Source organism: Grampus griseus, assembly GCF_964374135.1.
Source record: "Grampus griseus genome assembly, chromosome: 1".
NCBI classification, from domain to species: Eukaryota; Metazoa; Chordata; class Mammalia; order Artiodactyla; family Delphinidae; genus Grampus; species Grampus griseus.
This window is the reverse complement of record NC_139017.1, coordinates 82867905-82885683: the sequence shown is the minus strand read 5'-3', so window position 1 is coordinate 82885683 and position 17779 is coordinate 82867905. Positions and strand designations below refer to the sequence as shown.

General features: G+C 36.1%; 1 protein-coding gene and 1 pseudogene across 3 annotated transcripts in view; one reads left to right on the top strand and one right to left on the bottom strand.

Annotated features, from left to right (window-relative positions):
• The window catches only part of TRIM33 (tripartite motif containing 33), a gene marked incomplete at its 5' end in the record, with an annotated part of 141231 nt that overhangs the window by 85508 nt on the left and 37944 nt on the right, over nt 1-17779 (bottom strand). The gene's annotated exons all lie outside the window — the stretch shown is intronic.
• Nucleotides 2746-2901, top strand: LOC309819677 (small ribosomal subunit protein eS27-like; annotated as a pseudogene). Its single transcript has one exon. The product of its transcript is annotated as a small ribosomal subunit protein eS27-like (transcript).

Genomic DNA, 17779 nt, shown 5'->3' with positions numbered 1-17779 from the left:
AATATATAAAAGTATCCATTATACTTTTATGTATGATTTGATGTAAGTCATACCAGGTTTTGTTTTTTGAACTCAATAAGCTGATTCTCAGATTCTTACAATTTCTACTTCTACCTGGCAAGCTGACATCACAGTTTACGACTTTTTATCTTTTTCAAAAAATGTAGATGGCAAAAGGATACCTAAACATTGCAGAAGAAACACAACCCAAAGTACAGGAAGAATAGAGGGATACATTTGAGAAAGACTCTTATTTGCCATAAAGGTTTTCAGAGAAGCTTGGAATTCAGAAATCTAAGGCATGAAAGAACCCCCAATGAGACACAGGAAAATTTAAGTCTGCAGACCATCAGCCAAACCCATTCCTATGCTGACTACTTACTTCTGTCAGATTACCCAGCAGCCAAGGTGTCTTACCACCAAAACAAAGAGTTGAAGCTTCTTTAGGGATCTTTCTGCTATTTACTTCTATATTTATAAATAAATTTTTAAATTATATAAATGTTTGTGTTGAAAAGGTGAGTCATTTTCCATTCGAGTTTATGAGTAACAATGCCCTTGTAATTAGTGATCAGATGAGCGTGCTCCTGACTCAATCACTCAGTACTAGTTGTCATGTTGAGTTTTCATTACTATACAAAACTGAAACCCAAACTTCAGAGCCAAAGCTACCGACCAAGGTTTTTTTTTTTTAACTTGTATTTTGGGCTGTGTTGGGTCTTCGTTTCTGTGCGTGGGCTTTCTCTAGTTGCGGCGAGCGGGGGCCACTCTTCATAGCGGTGCGCGGGCCTCTCACTGTCACGGCCTCTCTTGTTGCGGAGCACAGGCTCCAGATGCGCAGGCTCAGTAGCTGTGGCTCACGGGCCTAGTTGCTCCGTGGCATGTGAGATCTTCCCAGACCAGGGCACGAACCCGTGTCCCCTGCATTGGCAGGCAGATTCTCAACCACTGCGCCACCAGGGAAGCCCCTACTGACCAAGTTTTACGCATAACGTCCCTAGAACTGATTTCATTACTTCAATGTTCTGAGAGACCCATTCATACCTATTAGATTAATTTCTTTTAAGTGTCAATTTACTAAAATGTATAATCTTTGGTGGGGGGGTGCTTAAAGGCTAAAATAGACAAGTCTACAAACTAGTTTATCTCCACAGTGTTGTTAACTGGAATTTAGCTTCATTAAATTGGTGGACTTCCATTCAAGATGGATCACTAAGCAAATCTAAGACCACCTGACCCCCAACTCAAACACAGAAATGGCTAACATATAACAAATTAAAGGTCTAAAAATATATAACTGAGTCTACAACCAAGAAGTCAAAATTGGAAGTGCCAGAAACCAAAAGGGCACTCAAAGCCTAAGTGGTAAGGCAGTGATGCAAGTGGGCCACAGGGGTTATTGTTACCACCGTTGGGAATAGGAAGACAAAGGTTAAAAGTTGAAACTGAACTCCCTCAATAAAGCCACAGGGCAGGCTTTAAGTACTCTGAAACCTAAAATCCTTGCCAGCCGTGGAGTCATCCACAAGAAGTCTGAACACAAACAAGCTTCCTGCATAGATACATAACTAACGTGTGTACTATCTGCACAGTACATAGAAAGGCCAAGTCAAGAAACTAATAAGAAGCTTGTCTAGGAGTAGCTTCCAGGTTGGTGAACTTGGGGATATTCAGGAAGAGTGACATGCTCAGTGAGCATGGAAGCTCCACACCTCTTCCCACATACCTTGCCCTATGCATCTCTTCCATCTGGCTGTTCCTGAGCTATATTCTTTTATAATAACTGGTAATCTATCCAATGCCGGATGACTTAGGGTTCACGTAGTGATGCAATCTCCAGCCCTGAACCTTCGTGTCCTGGCACCAGTTTTTCTGAGATTTCAGAAACACTGAATGGAAAATTGGAAGTAAATCTATTATGAACCAGAAGGAACCCAAGGAAACCAGTCCATCATACTAGTCATCTTTCCCAAGGCTGAACTCAACGTTTCTCCTCTGTTCTCTATCCTAAGTTCAAGTTCTTATTTAAAATCTCCTTTTTAATCAACTCAGAACTCCAAACAAAATGTCCACGAAGCAGAAGTCATTATTTTTGCCTAACAGCTACTTGTTTTCCTGAGATTCCTCTTTAGATAAGTAAATTCACATATTCATTCAACAACAACAAAAAGAAGCTTGTCTGGACCCTTACAAACACAAAACCATCTCATTAGAACTCCTCCCAACCCAAGGCACAAGTGGAGCTCCCACTGAAGATAAGCTCATAAATAAGACTACAATGCACATGAAGAAATTTCAGTACTATTACAGTCAACAAATACAATACACCAAGAAGTAGAAACCTAATCCACAGAAGACATATCAGTCTGATAAAGACTTCAAATATGTGTAAAATTTTCACAAAGTGACAAATGGGATCTATGAAAATGGGTAGATCTGAAAAAGAATCAAGAAAATAAAATTACTGAATAAACTCACAACACAAGCTAAATAATAAGTGATAACTGTAAAAAAATTATCAAGGTAGAAGATAGATATGAAGAAATCACATAGAATTCAACAGAGATAAGGAGAGATAGAAACCACAAAAGATGAAAAGCAAGCTAAAGAACTGAATGAGGCTTTCTGGCTGTGACAACCTCCCCACAAGAACAAGCCTCTCACAAAGGATCTCCTTCATCCTCTCCAGAAAAGAAGAAGAAACATAAGAAGAAGCACCTGGTGCAGAGCCCCAATTCCTATTTCATGGATGTGAAATGTTCAAGATGTTATAAAATCACCACTGTCTTTAGCAATGCACAAACACTTTTTGTATTGGCTGCTCTACTATATTCTGCCAGCCTACAGGAGGAAAAAGCAAGGCTTACAGAAGGATGCTCCTTCAGACAGAAGCAGCATTAAAATCACCCTGAATCAAGATGAATGGGAAACCATCCCAATAAATACATTTTGGATACTGAAAAAAAAAGGGAGGGGGACTGAATGAGAAACTCCAGCATGTGTAAAATAGAAGTTCTAAAAGTTCATGAAGGAACTGAAGTACAGATGCTAAAGAGATAATAATTGGAAATTTCAGAACTAAAGAAATGAACACTCAGATTGCAATCCAAGTCCTGAGCAGGGTAAATAAAAATAAATGTGCGCACATAAACATAGCAAAAATGAAGAACTTTGGTTTTTTTTTTTTTTTTGGCCATCCATGTGGCTTGCAGGACCTCAGTTCCCTGACCAGGGATTGAACTCAGGTCATGGCAGTGAAAAGCCTAGAATCCTAACCCCCAGGCTACCAGGGAACTCCCGAAAAAAACTCTTAATAACTACTAGTAATAGAAGAAAATCAGACTTACAGCTGACCTCATCAGTAAAAAAAAAAAACTGTCAAAAGATAACAGGAATGTTTATCTTCAAAGCTGTTAGAGAAAATAACAGTCAACCAGCAATCTGTATCCTGATTAAGCTATTATTCAAGAATATAAGCAAATCAAATTATCAGACATATAACAGTACTTATTCATTGCTGTAAGAATGAAGCATTAGACTGAACCATATAAAACTGCCAGTATTTGACCATTTGTGACCTGCAAATATGGTAATTTTATACAGTTCAACCTGATATTTAAGAACATGGAAAAATACTTAGAAGATGCAAAAATTAATTAGCAAAGGCATCAATAAAACATATTGATATCTAAATGCATGGCCTAAAAGTAAATATATAAAAGAGATTAAAAATTAAATTAAAATAGAAAAATATAATAATCTGTTCTATTATAATTAAACTTCAGCTTTAAAAATCATTCTAATTACAATATGAAGGGAAAATTGAGATATGATTAAAATTATGTCAATTAAAATAAGGTAAAAACCTTGCCTTAACAAAATAAGGAAAGGCCTTGAAATTCAATCACACAAACTGGAGAGTCAAATTTCAGAAATTCCAGGCATCTCTATTAGTTGGCACCTTTTTTTCCAGTCTGATTCACATAAATTGGCTCAGGAGACACTGGGGACACAGGAACTCTCTGCCACCCCACAATCCTTGTCAGATGTTTTCCAGCCCAACTTTGCTCTACCTTGTACTTCTGCCCTTATCCCAGTAAGAATTTTAACCTGCCCGTTTGAAAACAAAGGCTGTGTTGGGGACAAGAAATAATCAAATTATATCTATATTTGCATTAGTACAAGGTTTCACTGTAAGATCAGGTAGTATTTACTGGGAAATGTATATTTATTAGTTCATTCAGTCCTCCTAACAGCTTTGTAAAGTAGGTTCAATTACTATCCTCACTTCAAAGGTGAAAAAATTGAGGTTCAGAGAGATTAGATAATGTTCTCAAGCTATATGACAATGTAAATGGAGGGGAGAGGAGACCAAGGTCTGAAACTTAAATGTCTGAACCTACAGCCAATGCTCTTAAAACCTATGCTAAACTCGCCCTCTAATTAAAAGACTGGTCTATTAGTAACAAAACAAGAGACCAAACTAAGGCAATCATAAGAGAAACGTAGATGATAAATTAGAGGCAGAACTGATTTACTTAATGAATGAATATGTGAAGATGGAGAGGTAACAGTTACAGCAAGGGAAGAAATTTGAAATTCCAGATGATTTGCAAGTTTCTGGCATGGGTAATTCATGGATAATTACACAATTACTCAAAATGAGGGAAAAGTAATTTTAGCCAGAACGTAATGAATAAGTTTCGGACAGACTGTTTAGCATAGTTCTAGAACTGAAGAGTGTGAACCACCAGCATATAAGTATTTCAAATCTGAAGTGCAGTTATGATTAGTGAAGGGAGAACAGGATCAAGGACAATACCCCTTTGTACACCAATATTTATGGGTTAAGCAAAAGAAAAGGAGGTCTCAGATTTAGGAGACAAATTCCAAACATTTTCAACTGCAAATCACAGTAAGTACATTTTACATGAAACACATACATGTAGCTGAAATAAATGAGAATCAAACAAGGGTCAACTACTTTTTCCATTAACCACTCATGATCCTGTCGTGCCTGTAGCAATTTACTTTTAGAATCACAAAATATTCTTAAATATCAGCTGACTCTTGGCATAACCTAACAATCTTTTTATTCAGCCCTAGTTTTCTTTCCCATACCGTGTAGTTAGTTCAAATCTTCAATCATCAATTCCCCTCCTTTCCCTTCGAAAGTAATTATGAATGAAAAAATACAGACATGTTTTTCAGGTGGAGAAGGGAGTGGAAGGGAATTTACACCTATGGCCTCTAATTACCTAAGTGGGAGGCCAGATCAAGTGATGAGGGTGAGTCTTGTGAGTTGACTGTTGAAAGTCTGAATTGAATAATTCAGGGAACAGGAAAAAGAGGCTGGAGTGAATAAGATTAGTGGGTAGTGTCAAGAGCCCCAAGTTTGAAAGGTATAACCATTCCCAATGCTAATTCCTCCCTTCACCTTGCACCTATCTCCCGTTCATCTCTATTCCTTCCCTGTGTGCACACAATAGTAGGCACCTAGGAAGAAGTACATATTTGCTAAGGAGGAAGGCAAAAAATAACTAGATTCTGAAGCAACAAGTCACTGATCTTTTCTACAGAAATTCTGTTGTAACAGTGGAGGTAGCAGCACAAAGATTTGTATATGAATACAGGGGAGCTAGAAATATGGAACGTTAAATATGTTGCCCATTCTTACAAAATAAGGTGTCAATAAAGAGAGGGAAAAGAATGGAGAGGCAAAATAAAGTAGTATACTGCTTTATACAGGAAAAAATTGGAGATATAATACAGAAAATAAATTAATTTATAATCAAATTGGCTTAACCCTACAAACTAATACCATACAGAATGTGTATTTAAATTATTAGTAGTACGTATCCAGTAAGTCTGCACAAGTCAGTTTCACCACTGTGGTGATCAGTTTGTAATGTATAAAAATATCGAATCACTGTCGTACACCTGAAATTAATGTAATACTGTAAATCAATTATGCAAAAAACTGAACACCTGTCATGTACAAAAGAATATTTATAACACATATGCAGGCTGAGCACAATAAAACAAAAACTCGAAAAGCCAAAAAAAAAATTGTTTTTACCACTAAATATAGAACTGGCTTAAGCTGAAGTCATAGTTACATATGGCCACTTACATGCACAAATGATCATATAAGACCTAACACTGATTATCAAACAAACAAAATATATTTAGGAAATACAGTAATTAAGCATGGATGTTATCATAAAGCTTCTTGGTATTCTTTAAGCTTCCTTTTTTTCTTTTTTTGCGGTACACGGGCCTCTCACTGTTGTGGCCTCTCCCGTTACGGAGCACAGGCTCCAGATGTGCAGGCTCAGCGGCCATGGCTCACGGGCCCAGCTGCTCCGTGACATGTGGGATCTTCCCGGACCGGGGCACGAACCCGTGTCCCCTGCATCGGCAGGCGGACTCTCAACCACTGAGCCACCGGGGAAGCCCAAGCTTCCTAATTCTTAAAGATAGATCTTTAAATTAAAATTCAAAAACCTAACATACTCAGAAAATTATGAGTAAATTCATTACCAAATATAGCAATCTAATTCCAGTACTCAGCACTGTTTGAAATAAGGTTGCCGAAGTTTTTTCAATATTAACAGAAACTTGTGTAAAAAATAACATACTTTTAAATTGGTAATGTGGGCAAGTTACAGCCTGCTAGCTACGAAAAAGCACAGTTTAAAAAATAATAAACAGTTCAGCCAATAACTTATTAAGAATGATTTTTGGATTTCCCTGGTGGCGCAGTGGTTGGGAGTCCGCCTGCCGATGCAGGGGACACAGGTTCGTGCTCCGGTCCGGGAAGATCCCACATGCCGTGGAGCGGCTGGGCCCGTGAGCCATGGCCGCTGAGCCTGGGCGTCCGGAGCCTGTGCTCCGCAACGGGAGAGGCCACAACAGTGAGAGGCCCGCGTACCGCAAAAAAAAAAAAAAAAAGAATGATTTTTATACTTCTAAAGGAAAAGAAGAAAGAAAGAGAAAGCTATAGAGATAGTATTTGTACTGCAAAGCATAAAATATAAAACACCTGGTCCTTTACAGAAAAAGTACTGAACATCTAGTTTGAATGAATGATTTTTTACTAACTTCTAGACAGTTCTTGAATTCAAGTATTCAAATCCCAAACTACAGGAATTCTGAGTCTTCTTTGTGGATACAGCTCACAGGAGAGAGGGCTTCAATCTGTGTATACATACATGTGCTTACTTGCATGCACCTAGATTTTCTTTACTCTCTTTTCATGGGGGAAGGAGGCATGGAACTGAAAAGTCCTAGTGGAACCTGGAGCCTTCACTATGAAGAGCCAGGATTCCATGGCTGCCTGGTTCACCGCATCTACTTATTCATTGCCTCCTTTAGGAGGCCATCTGAATTTTGCACCGATAGGCTCAATCAGTCAGTCAGTCCCTGGATCCTCAGTGAGGACTGTTCCAACCCCAGCTGTACAAGCTGAGCAGGGAAACAGTAAGGCTCCGCTACTCTTGGAATAAGGTAATTAATTTGAAAATATATTCATTAAAGGGCAGCTGAAACAAAGTTTATCATGTCTTTCATGGTCTACTAGTTCACCACTGACCAATAAAACCATCCCCCACAAAATTGACCCTGTAAAGGGAGCCATACTCATGAACAGGCAAAGAATAAGTATATTCCATTTGAGGAGGTTCAGTAACTTGAGGGAGACCAAGGTGAACAATCAGAACCAGCTGACTGGCTCCTACTGAGGCAGAACTAGTGGAAGAAACAAAAGAGAACTTGACTAGAAAAAAAAAAGCTTACTCAAGAGAAATGCAATTAGAATATACATTGCAAGCACAAAAAAAAGAGCTCTGCTAAAATTAAATAAACGTGATTTTCATTTATAAAAACAGAAGACCTGAAAGAAAAAAACAAAAGGTAACTTCTAAGAAGCAAATTAATCAAATTAAGAAACATACCTAAAACAAAAGAAAGGTTTAAAGAGAAAAGGATAAACAAATAAATATCAGCAAATGGGGGTGGGTGGAAGAAGGTAGAACCAAAAAAAAGAGGAAAAACAGTATAGCATTAGATAAGTCTAATTTGACCTCAAAAAGCATTAAATAGAACAAGGAGGAATTTTATTTAACAGTGAAGTATACAATCCATAAACTGTCATAAACTTTTATGCAACAAACAAGATGGCAGCCACAAACAAAAAGTAAAAATATCTGAATATACACAAACCTAATGGTAAAACATAAAATTCAGTGGCTCTCGAACTCATATTTCCTTATCCAAATTCTGAAATCCAGAAAATTTTGATGAAAGTTTAGTTTCAAAACACATTTAGGGAAAAAGACCTGACCTGACTGGCATGAAACTATATCTTTATGTCCCTACTAAGTGTAAATACTGCTGCAAAATATTAAGGTATTTCATTACAAAGATACTACCACAGACCTTGCTGAAAGGTTAAGTACCATCTTTCCTCTCTAAAATATGAAAATTTATGCATCCCAAAAGGTACTTGATACAAAGCTGAATCCATGAATGGAATCTTTTAACATAAAAATAATAAAGTATTTTTGTTTTCCTATGTCCATAAAACTTTAATCATGTGACCTGGCCATGATAAAAAAATAGTAAAAGGTTTTACTGACTATATATATGGACATAATCCAATAACTCTAAAAATAAATAAATAAATAAAAATATGACCTCCCCACCCCACAAAAGAACTGAAATGATTCCTAAATAAGAAATGATACTCTGGCTCAAACAGGAAATTCTTAAGTGAAAAAAATTTTAAACTACCAAAATGGAAAATATTTTATAACTTTATTTTATAACAAATTATCACTCAGCAAAATACAAAGGGAGGAAAATATTTGGCCTTTGTGCCTTTTCTTGTAACAATTAATGAACATGAACTTATTTTTTAAAGATACACATAGTTACAGTTAAACTACTGAAGTCAAAGAAATTTTTGAAAGAAGAAAAAAGTGACTCCTGATGTACAACGGAACGACAGTAAGATTAACAGTAGATTTCGCAGAAACAAGAGGCCAGAAAGCAATGGGATGACATATTTCAAAGTGGTAAAAGAAAAACTTACCAACCAAGAATTCTATATTCATCAAAACTAACCTACAAAAATGAAAATGAAATAAAGAAATCCTCATATAATCATGGGCTGAGAGAATTCATTTCAAGTTGACCTGCCTTAAAAGATCCTCAGGTTGAAAGAAAGTATCCTCAGACAGTAACTCAAATGCCTATAGAAATAAACAGCACAGGTAAGGTTAACTATGCTGGTAAATGTATTAAAGAATATAAATTTATTTGTTCTCTTCCCTTAACTGATTTTTTTAAAGTTGCATAAAACAATAATAGCACAAAGGAGGAGAGAGGAAATGGAGTCACACTGGCTAGCACCAGGACATAACACCAAACCATAACCCAAACCCCCAAAGAAATTAGAGTACCAAAAATGTTAATATATACAGGTTAATAGGAAAGACCATGTATTTTTTTCTTTCTTCTCTTCTTTAAAAACCATAAAAGTGTATAAACTATAACAGTACTGCTGGGTTTATAGCATATAAATGGAACATATGTAACAACAGTAGCACAAAGGAAGGAAAAGGTAAAGCAGCCATACTGGAGAAAGTTTCTATATTTTACTGAAATCAAGTTAGTAGTAATCTAAAGTAGACAGTGATAAACTAAGAGACATACTGGAATCTCTAGAGCAATCACTAACAAAGGAATTAAAATGGAACACTATGAAGTATCTATATAATATAAAAGAAAGGAAATAAGGGAGAACCAAGGAACAAAAAAATACATTACACAGAAAATAGCAAAACAACTAACACAGATTTGATATAAATAATGATAGTAAATGAGAATGAATTAAGCACTCCAATCAAAAGGTAAGACTGTCACACTAGATACCAAAAAGAAAAAAAAGATTAAATATATGCTGCTTACAAGAGACACACTTTAGAGATCAAAGACATAAACAGGATGAAAGAAAAAAAGATGCAAAAAACATGTCATGGAAACTGTTACTATGCAAGAGCTGGAGTAGCTATACTAATATCAGATAAAATATTTTTCAAGAAAAAAGTTACTAGACACAAATTGAACATTTTATAATTATAAAAATGTCAATTTAAGGAAGATATAATTATAACCATATGTGCACCTAACAAGACTGCTTCAAATATGTAAGAAAAACCTAGCAGAACTGAAGGGAGATGGACAAAACGAAGCATGAAGATGAACAAATGAGCGGGGGAAAAAAACACATACGCCCACTACCTGTGAAACATTATCAAGTGGTTTAATATATGTGTAACTGGAATTCCAGAGAGGATATAAAAAAAGATCAGAAAATATTTTTTAAGAGAAAATGGCCAAATTTTCTCCAACTTTAACAAAAAGAACCCAAAATTTAATAATCTCTGAGGATTATACCTCTAAATAAAACCATACCAGGAATTCCCCAGCAGTCCAGTGGTTAAGACTCGGCGCTTCCAGTGCAGGGGGTGTGGGTTCGAACCCTGTTCAGGGAACTTAGATCCCACATGCAGCATGGTGTGGCCAAAAAAAAAAAACAAAACAAAGAACAATCCCCACCAAAGCACATTATAAAATCAATTGCTAAAAACTAATAATAAAGAGTAAACCCTAACAGCAGAGTAGGGGAAAAGACACATTACATACAAAGGAACAAAGATAACGATGACAGCACACCTTTCATTAGAAACTACAGAAGCCAGAAGTTGTTAATGGAATGCCATCTTTAAAGCAGTGAAAGCAAAGAAAACAGACACATGAATAAACAAACCAACTGAAATTACAAACTACAGGGGGGAAAACAAACAGCAGAGATTACAGACATAGAATTAGCGTATAAATATAAAATGAATGTTTAATGTAATAAAAACAGAATACCATTAATTATGACCAAGGGAAAACGATACAAAAATAGATTGAAAAAAAAAAACCCAGAAATTAAGAAACAAAAACAACTAAGTAATAAATTTAAAAGCATTAAAATGAATGGAGACCATGACAAAGATAAAAGTATAATGAAACTTTTCAGTACACTTTTGAATGGGATTTAAAAAAAAAAACAAGAGAGTAAATAACACAATACATTCTGGAATAAAAACATACGTTTTAATATTAGTGTAGAATACTGACAAAATTTAATCTTGTATTTAGTTACCAAAAACAAACAAGAAAAAAACTTCCAATTCAGACTGTACTGATTTGTACAGTCCACATCTTGATTATGACCCAATAAAAATGTTTACAAAGTAAAAATAAATGAAATGGTCACATACACAAAACCCCCCAAAAAAATGGATTCCAGTTGGAAATACAAACTAAAATTACAAGCTCTCCAGAAAACAGTGTAGCAGAAACAGCTAATACTCAAAGACATTAAATCTATCCTATCTTTCAACCTAAATGTCTATCAACAGATGAATGGATAAAGAAGATGTAGTATATATATACAATGGAATATTATTCAGCCATAAATAATGAAATAATGCCTTTTGCAGCAACAGAGATGGACCTAGAGATTATATTAAGTGAAGTGAGACAAAGACAAATATATGATATCACTTATATGTGGAATCTAAAACAATGATACAAACTTATTTACAAAATAGAAATAGACTCACAGACATAGAAAACAAACTTATGGTTACCAAAGGGGATGGGGGGGGTAAATTAGGAGTTTGGGATTAACATATTAACATTACTATATATAAAACAGATAAATAATGGGAATTCCCTGGTGGCCTAGTGGTTAGAATTCTGGGCTTTCACTGCCATGGCCCAGGTTCAATCCCTGATCAGGGAACTGAGATCCTGCAAGCCACACACCATTTTTTAAATTTCCAAATCAAGATGGTTTTACAGAAGAGTAATGTTTAAATAACAGACCAGCATTCCATTATTATTTAAGCTAATCTAGAAAAAGTGAAAAAAGGAAAAATCCCAATTCATTTTATAAAATCCAACATTACTTTAACATTAAAAGTTGGCAAAAACAATGCAAAAGAAAATGGCAGACTATTCTAACATATTGATTAAAATATTGAATAAAATATAAGTTGATCATAATATTCTTCTGACAGATTACCAGGCAGATTACTAAACTTCATATAGGAATTCAAGGATTATTCAACAGCAAAGATATTAACAAAATAATATTAAAACAACTAAAGGAGAAAAACATACGGTTATATAAGTAGATGCTAAAGTGGCATATGATAAAATTCAGATAATAAAAACTCTAAGGAATAGAAGCAAACAATTTACATATGAAAAGAATCATTTCCCCTAAACCATCAAATAGCATTAAAAAATAGCAAAACATTAAAAAACTTTTCAAGTCAGAAACTAACAAGCACGACTCATCAAAAAGGCAATACAACAAAATAATGCCCCAAACTCTGGAACCAGACTAATTAGGATTAAATTCCAAGCCCATCCCCTTCTGCACTGTGTGACTTTGGGTAACCTTGTTAACCTTGGAGTCTAGGTTTCCCATTTGTAAAATAATGATCATAATAGTACCTATCTCAAGGGGTGTTGGAAGAGCACATGGATTAATAAATGTAAACTCCAACACACAGTAAGTACTCAGAAAATGGTAGCTATTATTATTAGTTACAATTTGTCTCAAAGATTTTACAGCATCACTGTGTAACAGAACTTTCTATAATAATGGAAATGTGCTATATCTGCACTGTCCAGTGCAGCAGCCAATATAACAAGTGGCCACTGAGCACTTCAAAAGGTGCTCAGCGTAACTAACAAAATAGTTTTAATTTAATTTTAGTTAGCTAAAATTTAAATAACCACAAGTAACTAATGGCAACGGTACTGGACAATTCATGCCTAGAAAATATACCTGAGATATGACTTATTTTTTTTTTAAAGAATAAAACTTTTTCAATTTTTGAGAAAATAAAATTAAAAAAAAATTGACAGCTAGCCAACTTCCACTAATGGAAGAATGAAAAGTGAATCCTCAGGACTTCCCTGGTGGCACAGTGGTTAAGAATCCGCCTGCCAATGCAAGGGACACGGGTTCAATCCCTGGTCCAGGAAGATCTCACATGCTGTGGAGCAACTAAGTCTGTGCGCCGTAATTACTGAGCCTGCTCTCTAGAGCCCGTGTGCCACAACTACTGAAACCCGCACGCCTAGAGCCTGTGCTCTGCAACGAGAAGCCACCACAATGAAAAGCGCACACACCACAACGAAGAGTACTCCTCTTGCCGTAACTAGAGAAAGCCCGTGCACAGCGACAAAGACCCAACGCAGCCAAAAAAAAAAAAAAGAGCGAGCTTCCCTAGTGGCGCAGTGGTTGAGAGTCTGCCTGCTGATGCAGGGGACGTGGGTTCGTGCCCCGGTCCGGGAAGATCTCACATGCCGCGGAGCGGCTGGGGCCGTGAGCCATGGCCACTGAACCTGCACGACCGGAGCCTGTGCTCCGCAAAGGGAGAGGCCACAACAGTGAGAGGCCCGCGTACCACACACACACACACAAAAAGCGAATCCTCGCCTAAAAACTTGACAAAACTGTCACACATGTCACACACAAACAAAGAACCAACCTATTTCAAAGCATGGGGAAACGATTATGAGACAAAATGCAGTGCTTATTCTACAAAAAACTGCTAGAGTTTCTGGTAAAAACAGTGGAAGGCACTGGCTTTCTTGCCTGAGGATGATCCTAAAAACAGCAGCTTTGTTCCCATACCATATACAAAAATAAACTCAAAATGCATTAAAGACCTAAGTGTAAGACCAGACACAATAAAACTAAAACAAAACACAGAACACTCTTTAACATAAATGGTAGCAATATTTTTTGGATCTGTCTCCTAAGGCAAAGGAAACAAAACCAAAAATAAACAAATGGGACCTAATTAAACTTAAAAGCTTTTGCCCAGCAAAGGAAACCACCAACAAAACAAAAAGACAACCTACTGAATGGGAGAAAATATTTGTAAATGATATGACCGATAAGGGGTTAATATCCAAAATATATACACAGCTCATGTAACTCAATATCAAAGGAAAAAAACCCAATTTAAAAAATTGGCAGAAGACCTGAATAGACATTTTTCCAAACAAGATATACAGATGGCTGACAGGCACATGAAAAGATGCTCAACATCACTAATCATGAGAGAAATGCATATCAAAACCACGATGAGGTATCACCTCACATCTGTCAGAATGGCTATTATCAAAAGGACCACAACAAATGTTGGTGAGAATGTGGAGAAAAGGGAACCCTCCTACACTGTTAGTGGGAATGTAAATTGCTGCAGCCACTTTGGAAAACAGTATGGAAGTTCCTCAAAAAACTAAAAATAGAACTACTATATGATCCAGCAATTCTACTCCTGGGAATATATCTGAAGAAAATGAAAACACTAATTTGAAAAGATACATGCACTCCAATGTTCATGGCAGCATTATTTACAATGGCCAGGATATGGAAGCAACCTAAGTGTCCATCAATGGATGAACAGATAAAGAAGAACTGGAATATATATGTGTATATATACACACACACACACACACACATACACACAATGGAATACTATTCAGCCATTAAAAGAAAAAAGAATGAAATCCTGCCATTTACAACAACATGGATGGACCTGGAATGTATTGTGCTTAGTGAAATAAGTCAAACAGAGAAAGACAAATACTGTATGTTATCACTTAACATGCTGAATCTAAAAAATAAAACAATGAATGGATATAACAAAACAGAAACAGACTCACAGTATGGAAAACATATCAGTAGGGAGAGTGAAGGAGGCGGGGCAAGATAAAGGTAGGTGATTAGGAGGCACAAACTACTCTGTATATAATAAATAAGCTACAAGAAGATATTGTACAGCACAGAGAAAACAGCCAATATTTTATAACAACATTTTTGGTTTTTTCTTCGTTTTTCTTTATATAATAACTTTGAATGGAGTACAATCTATAAAAATATTTATTCACTCTGTTGTACACCTGAAACTAATGTAACACTGTAAATCAACTATACTTCAATTTAAAAAAAAACAAAGCAAAATAGCAGCTTTGCTGCCACATGAAGCAGGATCAATTAGGTTAGGAGGGCAAATGTGAGCAGAACATTTGCCAGCTAAAAGTGGGTATCCAAGTTAGGAAAGAATAGCTTCCCTATACTGTGGCAGCAGCCCATTCAGAAAATTAATATAAGACACTTAAAATGAGAGAGTCACAGAAGAACTAAGACAAACTCTCCACACATAGCTGGCTAACTAAAAGGGACACCCAAGAAAGCCCAGCAAAAATGAAAGGCCAAGTGAGACTAAAAACTGGCTGCAACTTTTAGTGTCTTTCCTAAACTAAACAGAGATGGATCATCAGTGGTGTGAGGCTGATAGGCTCAAGGTATCTGACCACAACTTCCACCCAAAGCACTGGCTGAACACCAAGCTATGCAGATACAGAAGGGAACCGTAGCAAGCCAGGCTAAACAATTAAAGTAAAAATACTGAAAAGAGACATCAGTGGCTATAAGCTGTACAGACTCCATACTTTAAGCAAGTTACTAAAAAATACCAACAACCCACAGAAAAATAAAGCAGAATTCATAGTTGCTACAATATAATATAATCTAATTGACAAAACATACAAAGAAACAGAAAAGTGTGACTGAACCTGATGGTAGGGGGATTGGGGTGGGGAATCAGTCAACTAATCAACTGAGTCCAGACATTGGAGTTAGAAGACAAAGATTTCAAAGCAGCTAAGCATAAAGGTACTAAGTAAAATACAATGGCAGTACTCAACATACAGGAAGTCTCAAGAGAGAACTAGGAACTATAATAACAATCCATAAGATGAAAAGTACAACATCCAAAATAAAAATTTCATCATACAGCTATGCTCAATAGTAGACCTGAGCGACTTCCCTGGTGGTCCGATGGCTAAGATTCCGCACTCCCAATGCAGGGAGCCCGGGTTCGATCCCTGGTCAAGGAACTAGGTACCACATGCATGCCTCAACTAAGAGTTTGCATGCCGCAACTAAAGATCCTGCACGTGGCAACAAAGATCCCATGTGCCACAACTAAGACCCAGCACAGCGAAATAAATAAATATATTTTTTAAAAACTGTTAGAAAAATTACAGACTTGAGTGAGCCTGTAGATAGATGAAAGTATCCAATCCTTAAAAGAGGGAAAAGACCAAAAAAAAAGGAAACGGCTTCTCAGAGACCAGGGAGACAAGATCAAGAATCCCAACATAAATGTAGTGGAAGTCCCAGGAGATGAAAGTAAGGAGTAGGAAAAACGCTTGAGGAAATAATGGGCCAAAAACATCCCAAACTTGATGAAATACATTAATCTGCAGAGTCAAAAGGTGGAAGAATTCTCAAACATAATAAAACAGAGAATCAAACCTTGATTTATCATACTCAAACTGCTGAAAGGCAAAGATTTTCAAAGAAAATCTTGAAAGCAGCAAGAGAAAAACAATTCATCACACACAGAGAAACAATACTGACATCTGACTTTTCATCAGAAACAATGCAGACCAGAAAACAATGAAATGACATATTTAAAGTAACTGAAAGACTGTAAAACCAAGAATTCTATATAAATCAAAAATATTCTTCAATATGAAAGCAAAATAAAGAAATCCTCAGATAAACAAAAATTAATAGAATGTCGCTAGCATATGTGTACAACAAAAAATACTAAATGAAGCCCATTCAGGCTGGAAAGAACTGAAATCAGACTATAACCTGAATCGACAGGATGGAAATGAGGAGCATTAGAAATGGTAAACATGGAAAACACAAAAGACTATTTTTTCCTCTTAATTTCTGTAAAAAAAAAACAACCATAAGATTGTTTAAAGCAATAATCAGAACAATGTACTGATAGTTTTTAAACATACAAACGAAATAATATGACAATAGTTACGAAGAAGAGGAATGGATCTATAGCAAAGTTGCTACGTTTTAACAAAATTAATACAGTATTACCTTGAAGTGGCATGTAATAAATTAGACATATAATTGCTAGAGCTAAAACAAAAACAAAGTAGAAACAAAATGAGAGAAAAACTTATAGAACATTGAAAATACTGGTGAACACAAAAGATTTAGTAAAAGGAACCAAAAACTGACATGACAAAGATGGAAAACAAACAACCTAAATCCAACCATATCATTACTTACATTAAATATAAATGGACTAAGCACTCCAATAAAAAGGCAGAAATTAGACTGGGTAAAACACAACTATGTGGCATCTTAAACGTTCAAACCCAGAGACACAACAGGATGAAAGGGAAAAAAAGGAAAAAGATATACCATGAAGATAATAACCGTAAGAGAGGTGGAGTGGTTATATTAGCATCAGGAAAAAGACTCTCAGATAAAACGTATTACTCAACTCAAAGATAAACATTTTATATGCTAAAGGACCAATACATCAGAAATATCTAACAATTATACGTGTATACGCACCTAAAAAATACATGAAGCAAAACTAATAGAATGCGGGAATTCCCTGGTAGTCCAGTGGGTAGGGCTCCGAGCTTCCAGTGCAGGAAGCACAGGTTTGATCTCCGGTTGGGGAACTAATATCCCACATGCCGCACAGCTGCAGCTAAAAAAAACCAAAACAAAACAAAACCAAAAAAACCTAACAGAATAAAAGGAGAAATGGACAATTCAACAATGTCAGATGGAGATTGCAAT